General features: G+C 45.5%; 1 protein-coding gene across 15 annotated transcripts in view; it reads left to right on the forward strand.

Annotated features, from left to right (window-relative positions):
- LOC101159565 (serine/threonine-protein kinase BRSK2) overlaps positions 1-13,310 on the forward strand; it is a 129,525-nt gene that overhangs the window by 34,743 nt on the left and 81,472 nt on the right. The window lies entirely within an intron of this gene.

Below are 13,310 nucleotides of genomic sequence, written 5' to 3' on the forward strand. Positions count from 1 at the left end.
GTTTCCACAGTTCTAAAGTTCAACAGAAGAAATATCAGCTGCTCGGCTGCTTCTGTCCTTTCAAATGCGCTTAAAAACGTTTCTTTTCCAGCAGATCCAAACAAAGACGTGGGACAAAGTGACCCCCCCCCCCCCCCCCCCCACACACACACACACACACACAGGGTCTTTATGTTTCTGCTGCATCTTTGAGCCTCAACACAGTGGCTCATTGTGACCATGGAGACAACATCGAAATCCTTTTCAGGTCTGGGGGGGGGGTCTGGCCCGTAAATCAAGCACGGTTCTGTTCCGCTTCATGCTGATCAAACCTCCATGTCAACATCAGTTCATCAAAACTTTATTTATAAAGCCTGTTTTGTACAGTGACAGTCCCTTACACTCCCCCACCCCACCCTAACCATTATTTAAAACATGTCCAAGGACTCCCATTAGAACCATTTCCCAGGGATCATCATCAGCCTTTCCAGGGACCATGACCCCCCCCCCCCCCCCCCACACACACACACACACTGCCCCGTCTGAAGACAATAAGAGGCTTGAACACTGAACTGTGGTGAAACTGAAAACAGACCCCACCCTGAATCTGTCTTTCCATCTGTTACCATGACTCAGCACAAACACATAATCCGGGAGAGCTGAGACATGTGTAGCATGGTGACAACGCGTGCACTGCAACAACAACAACCCCGCCCCCAACACAACACTGCAACAACACAATCAGCCACACAAAACATCAGAGTGATTCGTTTCTGGAGAGAGGCAGGAGGTCTTTTGAAATTTGCCTCTGAGTTGCGCTCGAAGCAACCCCGCCCCCTTACCCTTGCCAATGCTGAGAGTTCTTTGTTTACACGCCCTCCTGCTAGCACTCCCACCAAGCTATCGTTAGCAACACAAATGGGAAGCCATTTCGGAGCCATCCAGCCGTACGGTTCTGATCCAGATTCCAGCTGAGACCAGGAAAACAAGGACGTTCATGGATCCATTTCTCCATTTCTCCAGTCTCCATTTCTCTGCCACAGAATGGAGACTTTGGCCCCGCCCATCGCAGTTTCTACGTCACAACTGTGACGGCGGTTTTTCACCTGCTTCTGATTCACAGCAATTTGAATAAAGAAATACTTGGAAATGCAGCTTTAAGCTTCATCAGAAAAATGCTAGAAGAAGTTAAAAAGCTGCATCGGAACTCTGTTACATGAGCGAGAGTGAAGGCCGGAGATGGGAGACTGCAACTGGTCATCAGGTTAAAGGGAAGCAAAACAAATGTTGGGCTAAGTCATAAGGGGGCGGGGCTAAAGACCTTTTGAACGCAAAAACTCGAGTGTTATTTTGTCCTCATGTACTTTGGTAATCATTTAATTTATTGCTACTTTTCTTTTAATTGTCTTTTGTTTAAAGTGAATAAAGATCAGATCGGAGCAGGACAGACTTTAGCTCTCAGTCGCCATCTTTTGGCGATACTGACACTTTCATGATGGTACCAGACAACGTCCAGTGATTGGTAGGAGCCGGTCTGAGTCAACGTTCCTGGGGCAACTAGTCTCACCAATCAGGAATGAGCTTGTTGGAAGACCACACCCCTCCCACTTGAAAGCAGGCTGCATGAAAACTGTCAATCAACCTTTTGGAACGTTGGACGTGAGATCATCTACTTTTATGTAGGCATCTTACTGGTCAGTTTATAGAGAATGAGGATTATGTAGAAGATAATCAGATCCAGAACGGTTCCTCTGACCAATAGAAGGACTGAGTAACAGCTGTTTATTTCTATAGAAGTCTATGGGATTTTGACATCTTGGAGCCAGTAGGTACTTCCTGTTTGGAACGGCAGGGGGGAGGGGTTGCTCAGTCCAGTCCCCACATACACCCCGATGATGGCTCAGTCATTCTGAGTTTGTGGTGTCCTGATGTCAGTGACCTCCGGTCTTAACCTGAACAGCAGAAACAGGAGGTTGACTGGCGGCTCTTGAACAGTTAAAAGCGGGACAGCAGCATCATGAAAGGAAAGCTGCCACATTGAGTTCTTCTAGTTTAAGCAGACACTTCCTGTTTAGCGAATGTTTGTGTTTCTCATCTGAAATAATAAAACTGCTGCTTAGTTGAGCTGAGCTGCCGTCCCTCCTTGGATACAAGCTGCATTTGTTGGAATCAATGTTCCCCTCGTGGTCTGTCAGTCACCTCCTGAGGGTGACCTTTCTCTGCGGGATCTTTGGCAGACCCTCTGAAAGCTTTGTGACTTCCATGAAGAACCGCAGGAGGTGTGTGTCTCACAGAAAGGAGCTAGAAAAGGAGGAGTGGGATGATGGAGAGGAAATGCAGAAGAGGCCGGGTGCTTGAGAGTGTGATCAGTCAAGGGGGTGGAAAGCATGCAGAAAAGAAGCAGCTAAAAATAGTGGAGTGTCTCTGAAGGCTGATGGGGGCAGAGGAGGAATCACCTCTGCAGCCTGCGGCTCACAGACTGTTGGGCGAGCAGGAAGCTGGAGCTGCTGCTGCTTTGAACGCTGCTGCTGCTGCTGCTCTTCCAGGCTGATTCTGGGCTTTTACACACATGTGTGTCTGAAAGAGTCTGCGCTGCCTTTTCATTTCCTTTGTCTGCTCCTTAATGCACTCATAAGTGTTTCTCTGATTTGACCTTGGAGACGTTTTGAGAAGCTCTGGGGCTTGCAGAGCTGTTTCATCCTGGGCTCGGCTGCAGCATAAGCGGCGTCCACGCCGCTGCGTTTGTTGGTCACGTTCTGGTCGCAGCAGCGGCGGAGGAGCTCTTGCAGCCTCTGCTCCCTCAAAGGTCAGCGCTGTCGAGCCAGTTCTCAACTCCTTAACATCCTAATTAGAAAGTCTTCCAGTTCATCTGTGTGCAATAGCTGCATTTATCTGATCCAGTCACGACGACCCGCTGAAGCGAATGGACTGTGCACGCTCGTGACATCTTTCCAAGACGCTGTTTTACGTACGGCAGAACGCTAAGGGGGTTTAGGTCATGACCCCCCTTCCCCAGGAGGGTGACGGTGGGAGCAGACACCAGGAAACCTGCTGAGTCACGGTAATACCCCACTGACTGTACGTGAGACCCGGACTGAGCGGGTGTGACGTCAGCTATTGAAAATGGTTCACCTCCAGCTCACCAAATGAAGTCAGTTCAGTCGCCAGGACAAAGTTTTGTCGTTGGAGCCAGACGTCATCACTACACAGTAATTGGTCAGAATTTGTCTGAGGCGTTGTTTCTATGGCAACCACTTTGGCCAATCAGGAGTGAGCTTGTCTGAAATTCACACCCGTACCACTTGAAAGCCGATTACACCAAATCTGTCAATCAAATGCTTTGAAAGTTGGATGTGGGGCCAGCAGGCTCCACCCACTTTTATTTAGGGATCTGATTGGTCAGTTTATAACTTGAATAACTACAGAAATCATCTGAAAAAGCAAGAATGGTTATTCTGACCTAAAGAATGACAGCCGTTTGTAGAACTGTATGGGATTTCTTGCAGCCAGTGTGTACGTCCTGTTTGGAACGCCAGGGGGGAGGGGCCTGTCAGTCCAGTTCCCATCTACAGACAATGGATTCCTCTTTCATAGCGCCCTGCAGACTCCGCCTCTTGGCTCCTGGTTGCGAAGTGTTTGGTATTGATTTTCTGACCATGTCGGCTCTGCGGCGGGGATGTTTGCGTTCTCTTGACCGTTTACGGCGGTGGGCTGTCTGCCGCCTGTCTCTGTGGGCGTGTTGGTGCTCTGACACGCCATCGCAGCAGCTGACTGCTGGACCCGGCGGCTCCGCACAATACAAGAACCGCAGTGAGAAACTTCCCAGCCCTGATGCTGGCTGAACGAGCTGCCGGCGGACTCGGCCTGTGCGTCCGTGCAGCGGTTGGAGCTCTGCAGCTGCTGCTGCTGGAAGCTTTAAGCTCTGGCTGTAAATGTATTTATTTAAATGTTCCTCATATCTTGGTCATGGAGCTCATGTTCCTCCTAATCCTTCATGCGTTTTTCCTCAATTCAAAGATTAGATTGAGGCAGGAACACAGAAAGTCTGCTGGATTAACCATCAATCCAGGAACAATTAAAAACGGATCCTGGGGGATTAAAACAGCGTTAAGGATGGATGTAAAGGTGTAAATGAGGATTGATGATCTTGGTTCTTCCACATTGTCACACGGGCCGTTAGATTGGAATACAAATGGGTTTTATTGTAGCTTTGAGCCGTCCAGGACTGTGAGCCGTTACAGTTAAGGCTACAAAGCTGCAGAAAAGCTTTTTTTCTCTGCTTTTCCACATTAAACACCACTTTATTTCTCCATTACATATTTGAGGCCCACAATTAGCCCTTAAGGTGAAGGAACAGATGTTCCAGTGTCCTGGCTAAGCCTTAGTCCTGATCTGACAGGTGGAGACAGGCTGTCAAACCCGTACGGGGCAAATGTTACCATCGTAGACCGCCCGGTAAAAAGAGAGAAATGTTCATGCACATTTTTTTTTCAACCTAATCCTGCAGACTGCACAAGGAGCCCGTTAGTGCTGTTCACGTGACACGTGCATGCTCCTCGCGTGCAGCCTGACTGCGTGGACGTCCTACGGGCGCTTACAGATGACGTGCACTTCCTGTGCGTGCAGCACCACACGAAAGCATTTCCCGTACGTTAGAAGTCCGTGTAACTTAAAGGGCCTATATCATGCTTTCCTTAAGCCTTTCAGAGGAAACTATGTCCATATATCATGATATATATTACCTTTGGCAACTAAATAATGATCTTTTTATGAAATACAACTTATGTTCAGTTCAATTTCTTAGCCTGAAGTTAGACGACTCGGTCTCTGAGGCACGAGTGTCTGCATTTCGTCAACGAGAACATTCCAAGTTTTGCAAAGATGGATATGCATATTGTGCGTAGAAAACGAAAGTGTTTTTGCGGATCATTGCTAACTCCATGGAGGAAGTGCATGTGTTTGTTAACCTGGGAGTGGTGCTGGCAGCGCAGACCCAGTTTAAATGACCCTTTTGGGTTTGTTTATAGTGAGGAATGAACATTAGAGTTCACTTAAAAGCTCCAAAAAGTTTGTTTAGCATGATCTAGGTCATTGAAGGTATCTCTACAAAAACGACAACGGCACGTTCGATTTTCACTTTAGATGGCCGTACAAACCTCGAGGGAACTGCGAGATTCACCTGTGGTTCCCTCAAGATGCAGCCGCTCCTCTCGACGACCCTTCACGACCCAGAGAACCCAAAAACCTGCAGAACACGTCTGGCTCAACCCCTGTGGGGGACTGTGACTAACGTCTCAAACTCGAGGCCGGGGGGCCAAATGTGGCCCGCCATGGGCCATTATGTGGCCCACGAGAGCATAAAAGTTTTTAATTACATAAAATAAATGTTTTATTTAGATGATTACATATTATTTATGTGGAGCTACTGTTGTGATTATTCAATGTTTGCCGGTCTTATGTGTGTGTGTGCAGACAAATTGTTGTCATCAAACCATCAGTTGGATGCAAGGCTGTGTGCAGCCTTTTTGTTAAATGTTACACTATAATACGTGTTCTTTGCAGCTCAGTTTTATGTTATTTTTCTTTGTTCACTTGGACAGTTTGAGTTATTTAACATTAAGGAGTACTTACATTCATTTTTCCTTACATTTAGTTACATGTATAAGTTCCATCTGGCCCTTTGAGGACAGCCGCTATGCTGATGTGGCCCTCAGTGAAAATGAGTTTGGCACCCCTGGGTTGGGGTTAAGGGTTCAACGATTCTCTGAACTCTGGTTGGAATCAATAAAATTGAAGATTAAAGAGATTCATGAACAATGTTCCCCTGGAAAGCTACTGGGACTGAGTATGAACCCAAGAAGAATCAACACGGAAAAGACTTTTACGTAGAAAATCCATGTTAATGAATCGGTTTCTCCTAAAGTAAGGTTGGTGAGTTTTTGAGGCACATTTCACATTTTCCCCAACGTAAGAATTTATGATCTTACCAAAAAAAGTTCCATCTTTCTTGATTTTATATCTTTTTGTTTGCTGAAAACAGTTTTTAAATTAAAGAGGAAATGAGAAAACTCAATTGATATTGAATCAAATAAATGGGTTCAATATTTGGCAGCGATTTGCAGCTTTAGCACATTTTTTTCTAAATAAAGCTAAAAACATATAGAAGGGTTACCTAAACCACAAGTAAAAGGAAACATAAAGAGGGTGGAACACGTGTGATGCTGCTCAGACGACACCGTGACCTTTTCCTGTGACATGAGCAGAGCAGACAAAAGGCTGCATTTATGGAGGCGCTTGGTTGTGTTTCTGTTCAGTCATGGAGCTCAGGCATGAGAGGAGCAGGTGATATTTACATGAATTCAGCCAGAATGATGTTACGTAGAGGCAAGTATGCAGGGTTTGCTTTGGGAACCCCACAGCTAGAGACTGTGAGGAACAGGAGGAGGTCTGTGAGGAGGAGGAGGAGGTCTGTGAGGAGGAGGAGGAGGTCTCTGAGGAGGAGGAAGAGGTCTGTGAGGAGGAGGAGGAGGTCTGTGAGGAGGAGGAGGTCTGTGAGGAGGATGAGGTCTATGAGGAGAAGGAGAGGTCTGTGAGGAGGAGGAGGAGGTCTGTGAGGAGGAGGAGGAGGTCTGTGAGGAGGAGGAGGAGGAGGTCTGTGAGGAGGAGGAGGAGGTCTGTGAGGAGGAGGAGGAGGAGGTCTCTGAGGAGGAGGAGGAGGTCTGTGAGGAGGAGGAGGAGGTCTGTGAGGAGGATGAGGTCTATGAGGAGAAGGAGAGGTCTGTGAGGAGGAGGAGGAGGTCTGTGAGGAGGAGGAGGAGGTCTGTGAGGAGGAGGAGGAGGAGGTCTGTGAGGAGGAGGAGGAGGTCTCTGAGGAGGAGGAGGAGGTCTGTGAGGACCTATAGGAGAAAGCTCAGCAGTTTCCTGAAAAGGCCACAGAGTCTTCAGTGCTGAGGTAGACAGATTGTCAAAGGTGGCGTTTTGGGCTTCACCTCCTCTGACTGGCTCCTCCCACATCTCCGTCAGACTTCCAGCACGCTCGGCGTGGGAGTCGGTGATCTCAGAAACATCTGGTCCTCATCGGGGGAGGACAGATGAAGGCAGACGCCCGCAGGGTGAAAGGTACCTGCAGACGGTGGAAAACATGCCAGCAGAAATCTGAGGGGGGGGGGGGGGGGGGGAGTCCCTCCCCCTCCTCCATCGTCCCTCACATGTCATCCTGCAGCCAATCAGAGCACAGCATCTGGCAGACAGGCAGGATTTGGGTCACAGCAGCAGGAAGCCGAGTCAGCAAAGAGCGTCTCAGAACCGCTCATGGAGGACGGAGCTGAGAAGAAGATCCTCAAAGCGGGCAGAACGGGACGTCCAGTCTGAGGATTTCAGCAGCAGGGAACCAGCAACCTTAAAATGACTCCCAGAAGCAGCAACAGCTTTTTAAACTCACTAAACTTCACTTTGTTCAAGAACAAATGTTTCCATGTGTTGTAAAAGGCTCAGTAAAAAAATCACATTAAAACATGGATTTGAGGGAAAATACACATTTTACATTTGTCTGATACTTTCAGGATTGCATTGATTCAAACACAGAAAACTTTATTTGTTGATGCGACCTCCTGTCTGCTAATGTTCAGTCGTCTCTGCTGATACTGGTGATGAATTAAAGGTTTTTCAAACCTTTTAGGAACCAAAAACGTCAACATTTCATCACTTCCACCGACAGTTTGGTCCCATCTGCTGAACACTTCCTCACTTTAACGGTGGAGTCGTCCCAAACGTTCCTGTTGCTTCATCATTAGACGATTGGCTGCAGTTTGAGCCGGTTGGTCTTTTTCAGTTCAGGCTGTGGGAGCTGACGATTCAAAAAACTGTCAGATTTCTTCTTCATCAAAAAATGTTTTATAGATCATGATTTCTTTTTATTCATGATGTTTATTTATTAACCTTGAAATATTGTTTTAAATTATTCGGTCTTTTGGGGTGTGGGTACCGGATGTTCTCGGGCTGCCGGATGTTCTCGGGGTCCTTCGACCAATGATGACGTCACACTATTTGATTGGCTGTAAGTTGCCACGACCAATGAGTTAACGTCGCTAATTTTTTTAAAACTTTATTGACAATTGCGGTATCATACATTAAATAACGAACAATAACAATGTAATCAATATTACCTCGAAGATCAGTCACCATTGCCAAACATAACATATTAACATAGAAAATAAAGAATAGAGGGGAAAAAAGAAACAATGAACATAACACACAAATAAATAAAAACATAAGTAAAATAAAAATAAAATAAAGGAACATAGAACCAATCTAAATAGTCTAATACTAGTTAGGGGTACTCGTGAAGTTTGTATTTCTGAACAAAACTAAGCAATTTCAAGCCATTCTTCTTTTTCATATACTGAAGTGATTGAAAGTAAAAACAGAGCTCTTTATGAAATGTTATAAAAAGTGGTTTGGTCTTCAAAAAATTATTTTTGTGCATATAAAACTTTCCTTGCAATATCAGGATATTAAGAACTGTTTTTTTCTGGTCTATTATATGATACCACACCCAATAGAACATTTTTGGAGTCTAAATGAACTGGCATTGCAATTTTGGAAGAATACCAAAAGCAGAACTCATCCCAGAATGTTTTTATAATTCCACAGTTAAAGAATAAATGATCCACCCTCTCAATGTCATTCAAACAAAAACTGCAGTCATTCTCTTCAAAGCCAAAACGAATCCTCAAATGGATGCGTACGATGTCGCTAAGTAGTAAAATCGCTAAACGTAAAATCGCTCGCTAAGTAGTTTGTCCAACTGGTGTTACCGTGGGGTGACGTCATCATTGGTCGAAGGACCCCCGAAGGACCCCGAAAACATCCAGCAGCCCGAGAACATCCGGGGTCCCTTGTCACGCGACGTTTATCTTTATTGATCTTTATTGGTTAAATGCTATAAATCCTTCAACCATTGTTTTCCTGTTTCTCTTTCTTTATTCCAGTATCTTCCTCCGTTTTTTTGTCTCTTAAGTCCTTCTACAATTGTTCAGCTGTTTCAACCATTCAACTATTCAAATGTTCAAGTCTTTCAGCTTTTTCAGCTCTGACTTTTGGTCCTTCAAATCCTTGAACTTTTCCAGATATTCCAGGATTTCCAGGATTTTAGCCTCCGTTGAAATACATGGGGAATCCTTGGTGCAGAAGCTCGCTGGTTCGATACCCGGCTCTGGCATTTTTAACAAACATGTCTTTTTTGTTATTGTGCCGTTTTCACTTTATTTATGGTCAACTTTAAACATTTCTTTATTTATTTTACCACTTATTGCCCTTAAAGTTTCATTTTCATTCAGCGATATAACATTCAACCCAGCATTTTCTTCTGGAATTGCGGCTCCTTCTAGTTTATGTTGCTTATAAACGTCAAAGAGCTTCCTAATCTCAGAAGCATTTTTACGTCAGATTGTCTCCCTGAAAAGACGGACGGCGCTTCTGCTGGTGTTTGAGGGCGGAGCCTATTTATTGCGTGGTCACATGCTGGCTCGTTGTTCACCAGGAAAAACGGCGGGCTTCACATCAGTGACAAGGGCGTCACAGAAGGAGGTCCGACATTTTGAAATTGGAAATCTCAGACGTATTAGCATGTTCAGTGGCTTCCCGCTGAGCAGTGGCGTGTCTGGACCAGCTGATGGGAGGATCAATTACCGGAGCTGCTTCTCATTTCAATCTTCCTCACATAACAACAGGATTTATCATCCCTGCATCAACGCCATCCCTCTGACCAAAGTGCCCCCCACCTCTGGACTCCACCCTCTTTAAATTACTAAACTGAAAAATGTCAATAAATGACTCATTGACCTCATCTTGGTTACTGATCATAGACTGTATCAGAGACCTGGACTGAGGGCCGTCATCCATACAAAATGGTTTACTGCCGGCTCCAACCAAATAAAGTCAATTCAGTCGCCATCTTGTTGTGAGGCCACACCCCCAACCATTTGAAATCTGTCAATCAAATGTTTTGAATGTTCAGTGTGGAGGCCAGCGGCTCCACCTACTTTTATAGAGGCGTTTGATTGGTCACTTTATAACTTGAATAACTTGAATTGCAGAAAAAACATAATTAAAACAAAAAGGATTATCAAGAACGTGTTAAAAAAAAGGTATCAGATCTAGAATGTTTCTTCTGACCAATAGAATGACTGAGGAACAGCTGGTTATTTCTCTAAAGAGAGGTCTAAAGGATGTTGGCTTCTTTGGATCCCATGGGTACTCCCAGCTTGGAACGCCATGGGGGAGGGGTTACTCAGTCCAGTTCTCATATACAGTCTATGAAGCCAATTTATCATCTGAATTAAAGGACAAACACCTGCAGGTTTACATTAATCAGCCCAGAAGATTTCTGTTCTGCTCCTGTCGTCAGGAGCAGTAGCTGAATGAAGACGCGTTCACCGTCTTCTTTGTTTCTTCCTCTCAGCCCACTAAGATCATTTCTGATCTAAATGTGTCCCATTCGGCTGCTTTCTGCAGCGGGTTCATTACTGTGACGCACGCTGCTTCCCCCTCCGTCCTGGGAGTTACATAAAACCCCTTCTAGAGGAGCTGGACCTTGACAGGATTGTGTTAACAGGCTGGGAGTTGGACTCTGAAAGCTGTGAGGAACGCTTCCCTCTCTTCCACTGCTTCTCACTGCAGCTTCTTCTGAAGATGTGGAAGAACAGCGCTGAGATGGACCTTCACATCAGCAGAACAGCTGTCTCTGTCTGCTGTTTGTAAGCTTTATACAGTTTAGGTCAGGGGTCGGCAACCGTTACCACTCAAAGAGCCGTTTGGACCAGTTTCCCACAGACATTTTCTGAGTTTTCAAAGTTCCTGAAGAGATTTTTTATGATCGTCTGTCATTTAATGAGTTCCGATGAGAACTATTTCCCAAGAGGCCACAAAACTAGCAAATATGTCGTAAATAACCAGCAGGTAATCCACTTCCCCATAGATTTCGATCAACAAAGAACAATTTTTCTCATTTGGATCAGGATGTTTAGGGGCTGAAGCTGCGTGTTTATTCTAGGATGTCTTGCCACATTTGAGACTTTGTTGTTTGCTAATTCCTCGTTACATATTAATCATTCTGGGAAAGTCGTTGAAAGCAAACAACTCTGCCCAGGTGCCATTTCTCAGAATTCTCCATCGTTGTCTTACCTGGGTCAGAACATGATGCATGGATAAGGCTTTGAATCAATTCTCTTTCAACATGTACCGTCTTTTTGGAAGAACTTTCTGGCTAATGTAGCTAACTATGCTAGTAATAGCATCTTGATGGTGTTTGTTGCTAACTATGCTAATAATAGCATCTTGATGGTGTTTGTTGCGAACTATGCTAATAATAGCATCTTGATGGTGTTTGTTGCTAACTATGCTAATAATAGCATCTTGATGGTGTTTGTTGCTAACTATGCTAATAATAGCATCTTGATGGTGTTTGTTGCTAACTATGCTAGTAATAGCATCTTGATGGTGTTTGTTGCTAACTATGCTAATAATAGCATCTTGATGGTGTTTGTTGCTAACTATGCTAATAATAGCATCTTGATGGTGTTTGTTGCTAACTATGCTAATAATAGCATCTTGATGGTGTTTGTTGCTAACTATGCTAATAATAGCATCTTGATGGTGTTTGTTGCTAACTATGCTAATATTGTTGTCCTGAGCTGAGCTCGATGTGAGCGCCATCCCTGACAGTGGACTTCTGGAGTCAGACATCTAAAAGTGACTGCTAGCGATGTGCAGTTTTAACTCGGCCTCAGCTGTGCAGATGTCTTAAACAGCAGAGTCTTGTGGGAGTCTTTCAGTGTTGACCTGCACTTGCTAATGGTGCCTCTCAGCAGGCTGGAGGATCTGCTGGCAGTGATTTCATGGTTCCAGGCCGTGTATCTGGAGTAGCAGCAGCTCAGCCTGAAGTGTCGTAATGGGCAGAAAACCACTGATGTTGTGACGCAAGGAAAATAATGGGGATATGTCAAACAGTGTTTAGTTTTTATATCCTCCTGGTGACCTAAAGCTGAGGATCAGCGACTGCCGTGCCGTCTTAAACGCACTTTAGATGGAAATCGTGTTAGCAAACAAACGCAAGCTTTTTGAAGCTTTTGTTTGCTTGCTGCAGCCCAAAACTATGAAATCTGCGCTCCTCCTCCTCCTCCACTGCCTCTGGAGGCCTGACCTGTTTTCTTGGCCTTCCTCTTCTCTGCCCCCCCCCCCCCCCCCCCCCCCCCCCCCTCTGCCAAATTTCTGAGCTTCAGAGCACAAACAGAAGTGCTGGTTTTATTAATCGCCTCATTAAAGAAGAGAAGAGAGCTGCTTCTGTCAGACTGTGCAGAAAGAAGGCGAGCAGGAAGATCCGAGTCAGTAAATTTCTATTGTCAGGGGAGTGTGGTGATGGAGGAGGGGGGCCTGACCTTGACACAAATCTCACAGCGACCGGACGCGGTCTGTGTCTAAGATGTGGGCCAGGACGACCTTTATTCTAATGCAGAGCTAGAGCAGATGGATGACAGTCAAACCACAGGAAGACAGGCACTGATAGGATGTGAAGCTGACGCCGTTCATCATCTGTTGCTAGGTAGATTTCTGAACCTTTGCCTGATTGTTTGTGCTCTCTCTCTGCTCTTTCCGCATGCTCCCTGCTGATTGGACGGCTCCCTTCTTCACAAAACGCTGATGTGACAAAAGGTAAGCCTTTTTTTGTGCATTTGACATGTGAACTGCTTCTAAATAGTTGTCTGTTTCTGCTCAGTGTTTCCGTGAAGGCACACTCACCAGTCTGACAGGTTCTGGCTTGAAATGGGTCAAACAGTCACCGCTGTCTTTGTGTTCTGAGCGTCTAAACTGAAAACCTGTCAGAACCAGAGCTGGTTCACCAGTGACTCCGGTTAGTAGTTAACTAGGGACGATTGGAAGAAGACTCATAATGTAGCTGCAAAGATGCACAAAAATAATTGTTTCATGTACTCATTTTTTCTTTATTTTATGGAGAACATTATGAATGGGATTGGGACCTGCACGGTTCAAATTCCACCTTTCCATGTGGAGTCTGCATGTTCTCCAGGTGCATGCGTGGCTTTTGCCCCACAGTCCACAAACATAGCAGATGTTTTTAAGGCGAATGCTTACGGTCCCCGCTGCAACAGGCTGGTGACCTGTCCGCATTTGCCCAACAGTAGCCCGGTGAGGTTCTAGTGGCCCCGGAAGGGATAGAGCGGGTTAAGATGGATGGATAGTTCAGAATGTGAGGAGCACGAACCCTAACCAGCAATGACCAGAGCAGGGGTAAATGGAAATGAAGCAGTCTG

Source organism: Oryzias latipes, chromosome 3 (genome assembly GCF_053564925.1).
Source record: "Oryzias latipes strain Hd-rR chromosome 3, Olatipes_Hd-rR_3.1".
Taxonomy (NCBI): Eukaryota; Metazoa; Chordata; class Actinopteri; order Beloniformes; family Adrianichthyidae; genus Oryzias; species Oryzias latipes.